Source organism: Physeter macrocephalus, unplaced genomic scaffold (genome assembly GCF_002837175.3).
Source record: "Physeter macrocephalus isolate SW-GA unplaced genomic scaffold, ASM283717v5 random_631, whole genome shotgun sequence".
NCBI classification, from domain to species: Eukaryota; Metazoa; Chordata; class Mammalia; order Artiodactyla; family Physeteridae; genus Physeter; species Physeter macrocephalus.
The window spans coordinates 44,687-50,000 of NW_021145916.1; positions in this window are offsets into that span (position 1 = coordinate 44,687).

The window sequence follows — 5,314 nt, forward strand, 5'->3', positions numbered from 1 at the left end:
CACTCCGCGGTATGTGGGATCTTCCCAGACCAGGGCACGAACCCGTGTCCCCTGCATCGGCAGGCGGGCTCTCAACCACTGCGCCACCAGGGAAGCCCCCTAGTCTTCTATTTTTAATAATGTCTTTATTGAGACATAATTTACATACTATAAAATTCATCATCTTAAAGTGTACAATTCAGTGATTTTTAGTAAATTCACAGCATTGTGTAAGTATCATCACTATCTAATTATAGAACATTTTCGTCATCCCAAAAAGAAACCCTGTACCCATCAGCATTCACCCCTCCCCCGTTTAGCCATTAGAGAAATGCAAATCAAAACCACAGTGAGATCTTACTTCACACCTAGGATGGCCATAACAAAAAAAGACACACAGTAACAAGTACTGATGAGAATTTGGAGAAACTGGAACCCCCATACATTTCAATGTTAATCATAGAGTCACCAAATGACCCAGGAAGTCTACTCCTAGAAACATACCCAAGAGAATCGAAAACATATGTGACAAAAAGACTTGTACATGAAATTTCATAGCAGCTTTATTCACAATAGACAAAACTAGAAACAACTCAAATGTCCATTAGTAGATGACTGGATAAACAAAATGTGACATATCCCCAAAATGGAATGGTACTTGGCAAAAAGGAACGAACTACTGATACAACCAACAACAAGAATGAGTATCAAAATCATTATGTGAAGGGAAAGATGCTGGATACAAAGCAGTACTACAGTATGAGCCCATTTTTGTAAAATTCTAGGAAATGCAAACTAATCCATAGTGACGATAAAAAACAAAACAGATCAGTGGCTGCCTGATACTGCAGTGGAGGGAGGGATTGATACGGAGGGAGGGATTGATACGGAGGGGCCCCAGGAATCTTTGGGGGTGACGGGAATGCTCTTCATCCTGACAGAGACAATGTTTCTGGGGTGAAGACGTTTGCCAAAACTCAGCCAATGGGACACTGTAAATGGACATTGTTAGCAATACATAAATTATATCTTTAAAAAGTTTATTTTTAAAAAAGTTGTTTTTTTTCTTTTTAAAAAAAGAAGGGCTTGTAAAAAAAACAAACAACTCTTTCAGTGTCTCAGGTAAGTGGTTCCAACTTTTCATTTGGGTGAGATTCATTAAGAGGAGATGGAGGCCGGCAGAATAATGACTCCCAAAGAAATCTATATCCTAGTTCCTGGGACCTGTTAGAGTCAAACAGAGTTGGAAGAAGCTACACTGCTGGCGTCGAAGACAGAAGAAAGGACCACGAGCCAAGGAATGTGGGAGCCTCTAGAAGCTGGAAAAGGTGAGGAAGCAGAGTCTCACCTAGAGCCTCCAGAAGGGACGCAGCTTCTCGAAACCTTGATTTTAGCCCAGGGAGACCCATGTTGTGCATTTCGCCCACAGACCTGTAAGACAACAAATGTGTGTTGTTTTAAGCCACTGAATTTGCTATAACTTGTTACAGCAACTAAAGGATACTCATACAGAGGCCTCCCTCGTGTCTCTATGGGAATACCCCATGAGGGGCTGCCCTCCCCACACTGGGGGCTGGTTTCTTTTTTATCAGTGTGTGTCTCAGGTTGCGAGAGATCGTGGGAGATTGATGCTGGGGCAGCCTCAGGGTGAGCAGTAGGTGAAGTTGAGCCCAGATTCACCCACTCGGAATCCGAGACGGAGCCCCTGTGGTTTTTGTCATGTGGCACATGCCGGCCCCCAGCCCCTGTACCAGCCTCCCCGCTGAGGGCCCTGAAGCTTCCACAACACCTGCCAAGACATTCTTCACGCCTGGACCCGCCGCTCACTCATTCTCAGCCTGGATGTTCCAACTGAAACATCTCCCCGACACTGCCATCCCGTGCTGCTGAGAACCTTACATTCCCACTAGCTGGGGCTCAGCTTAGATCGCAAGCCCCTGGCCTACAATGTGGAAACAGTATTTCTCCAGAAATGGGCAGAGATGTAGGGGCCAAGGAGGGTCGCTGCTGGGTTTATGATCAAGAAATTGGAAGCAGGGGAGTAGGGGGAGGGATAAATTAGGAGGTTAGGGCTAACATATGTACACTACTGTATATAAAATAGACAACAGCAAGGACCTACTGTAGAGCACAGGAAACTATATTTTGTAATAACCTATAAGGGAAGGGGCTCTGAAGAAGAATAGATAGATGTATATAAAATATACGTGTTATATATATTAAATATATATATAACTGAATCTCTGTGCTGTACACCTGAAACTAACACAATATTGTAAATCAACTAGACTTCAATTTAAAAAAATTGGAAGCAACCTGCACGTCCATCACTGGGGGCTGATCAGATAAATATTTGGCACATGTCCATCCATTGGAGTGTCGGGCAGCTCCTAAAAGGAAGGAGAGAGAGGGCTCTGTGCGTGCTGACCTGGAAATCAAGACAAGCATCCAGAGCCCATGCGTCAGGTATGATCAGGGAGAGGTTAGGTGGGCAAACTCCAGACCAAACCACCTGTCTGCGAATCCTCCATCTTCCACTTACACTGTGGCCTTGGACAAATCACTTGGACCTGTGCCTCCGGTCTCTCATCTGTATGATGGAGATAGCAATAGTTTATTCTCTATCCTATAATACCTACCTCACAGCATTGAAAATGAGATAAGCATATAAAGTGCTTAGCACAGGAGCTGGTATGTAGGGTGACGTTATTCTTCATGAATGAGAAAAGCAGGTTGCAGAGTAACATGTACAATAGATTGCCTTCTTGTATATATCTAAAGGCCTGCACCTCCTTAGGAGTGTATTTAAGAAGCAAAGCAGGAAGCAGAGCTGGCTTCCTGGGTGTGAGACCCATGCAGTGGCACACAGCCCCATGTGCAGAAGGACTCCGTGCTCCACTGGGTTCAATGCTCTGCTGTCACCATCTTGAAATTCTTCATCTTTTTTGAACAAAGGGCCCCATAGTTTAATTTTGCACGGGGCCCTGCAGTTCCGTAGCCCCTCCTGCCAGGAAGGAACTCATACCAGACGATCAGCGATGGTGGTCCCTGGGGAATAGGATTGGGTTCGAGTGAAAGCAGGCAAGGATTTCTTGTATCTTTCCGTACACTATGTGTGTTTCCGAGCGTTTGTCCTCTTGCAACTTGTATGCGTATATCCAGGACACAATCTAGCCGCCCCGTGGAAACAACGTGCGTGGGCTTGGAGTGGGCGGAACTGGGTGAAATTCTGCCTCTACCAGTCGGTTACTGGCTCTCTCACCTTAGATAAATTAATTCTCTCCTGAGGGCTTCCCTGGTGGCGCAGTGGTTGAGAGTCCACCTGCCAATGCAGGGGACACGGGTTCGTGCCCCGGTCCGGGAGGATCCCACGTGCCGCGGAGCGGCTGGGCCCGTGAGCCGTGGCCGCTGAGCCTGCGCGTCCGGAGCCTGTGCTCCGCAACGGGAGAGGCCACAACAGTGAGAGGCCCGCGTACCACAAAAAAAAAAAAAAAAAAAAAAAATTCTCTCCTGAGACTCAGGCCCCTCCTGGAAAAAACTGGGGACCTGTTTCCTACCTCTTCCGGCTGCTCTAAGATTGAATCTGTAGTATAAAGGTGCTTGTTACATAGTCACTCGGTTGGGGATGGGGAGTGCGCAGGAGAGCACAGAAACTGACACCACGGCCTGATTTAAATCCCAACTCAGGGAATTCTCTGGTGGTCCAGTGGTTAGGACTCCGTGCTCTCACTGCCAGGGCCAGGGCCAGGGTTCAATCCCTGGTCAGGGAACTAAGATCCTGCAAGCCGTGCAGTGCGGCCGACCTTTGACCCACCACCACCAAGAAAAAAAGTACATAAATTCCAACTCAGCCAACTCCCACATAAAGTTGGATCCTTTTTGTATTGACCTCAGTTTTGTCATCGATAAAATGGGGTCAGTACAGACTCACAATCCCTTATTGTCAGTTCCAAAGCCCCCAAAGCTCTGAAAACGGCAAGTGCTGAAGTCTGGTACAAACTCACTTGGCTAAATCTCTGACCTGAACTGAGGTGAGGCTATGATCTGGATTCCCCACCCACCTCCCGTCCCCCTCACGCCTTTGCCTGCAAGCCACACATTCTCCTGCAGGATGACTCATGGGTTTGACAGTGGAGGGCTCTCTGGACGCCTCTGTGGCTGTGAGATGGTGAATCTGGACCCCCCCAGAGCTAGGGCGAGGCTTAGACACCTTGCAGTGGGTCAGAAGCCACGCAGTGCTAGGTGCATGGGGTTGGCCCACGAGGAAGGTTGGCTGGTGTTGTTACTTGGTGTCACCAGATGAATTGGGGTTCAAATCTCCTCTCTGCCCCTTATCATCTGGGTGGGCTTGGGCAACGTGCACAAGGTCTCTGGGTCTCCTATCGTGTGGGCGTTGATGGCACATCACGGTGTTTCATCGGGGTGGGGAGGAGCCCGGGGGGACCCGGGAGGAGCAGACACTCCGTCAAGGCGGCCACATTTGTTCACTTGTTCGTTGGGTACTGAGCGCTCTAGAAGGTCAGGCAGGCAAGCGGGAGTTGCAGAGAGGGCACCTCGGGGCCTCTGCCTTCAGAGGGGCCCACGCCAGGGAGAGGTTTGAGGAGAGGGCTGCTCCGCTAAGTCCCAGGAGCAAACAGAGGGAAGAGGTGAGGAGGGGCTCCCCCTCCTGCCCTGCACTGAGAAGACCCCACACGGCCCAAGCTAGAACCTGGCGACAGCTGCCCAGGAGACCCCGAAAACCCAGGGGCAGGACTTCACTGCATTCACTGGTCCTGCTTGTGCAACGAGGAACTGGACTACGGCTCTTGGAGAGAGGGGTGGGGACGGGCTTGTTCATGGCTCCACGATGCCTGGGACCCAAAGGGTGTGGTGGACACTCAGGGCTGGCTTCCCTGGGTTCTTAGCTTCAAGTCCCTGCAAGCCCACCCCCTTCGGCCCTGCCTCCTTCCCCTTCCCTCGCCCCTGGCTCCCTGGCTCTCCCCCCACCCTCCACCTCAGTACCACCCTTAGGCCCAGATGAGGCGGTACAGGGACTGCAGGCCCCGTGCCTCAGGGGTGCCCAAAACTTTGGATCCCCTTCCTCAAAGAGCATCTTCCTGGGTGCCCGGGACCGACAGGGGCCAGAATTGTCATTTAAGTGGAGCACTTAACCACCCAGATGCTTCGACGAGTTCAGGTCTTCACACCTACGCAGTGAGCCCAGGAGGGAGCCCGGTAAAGGGTGGCCCCCACTGGCCAGCAGGGCATTGCTTCGGGAGATCGCATGAGATTGGGCTGCAAGGATGGTGATGCCACGCTGATTCTGGTTTCCTCACCATTGTTTATACAGACAGGA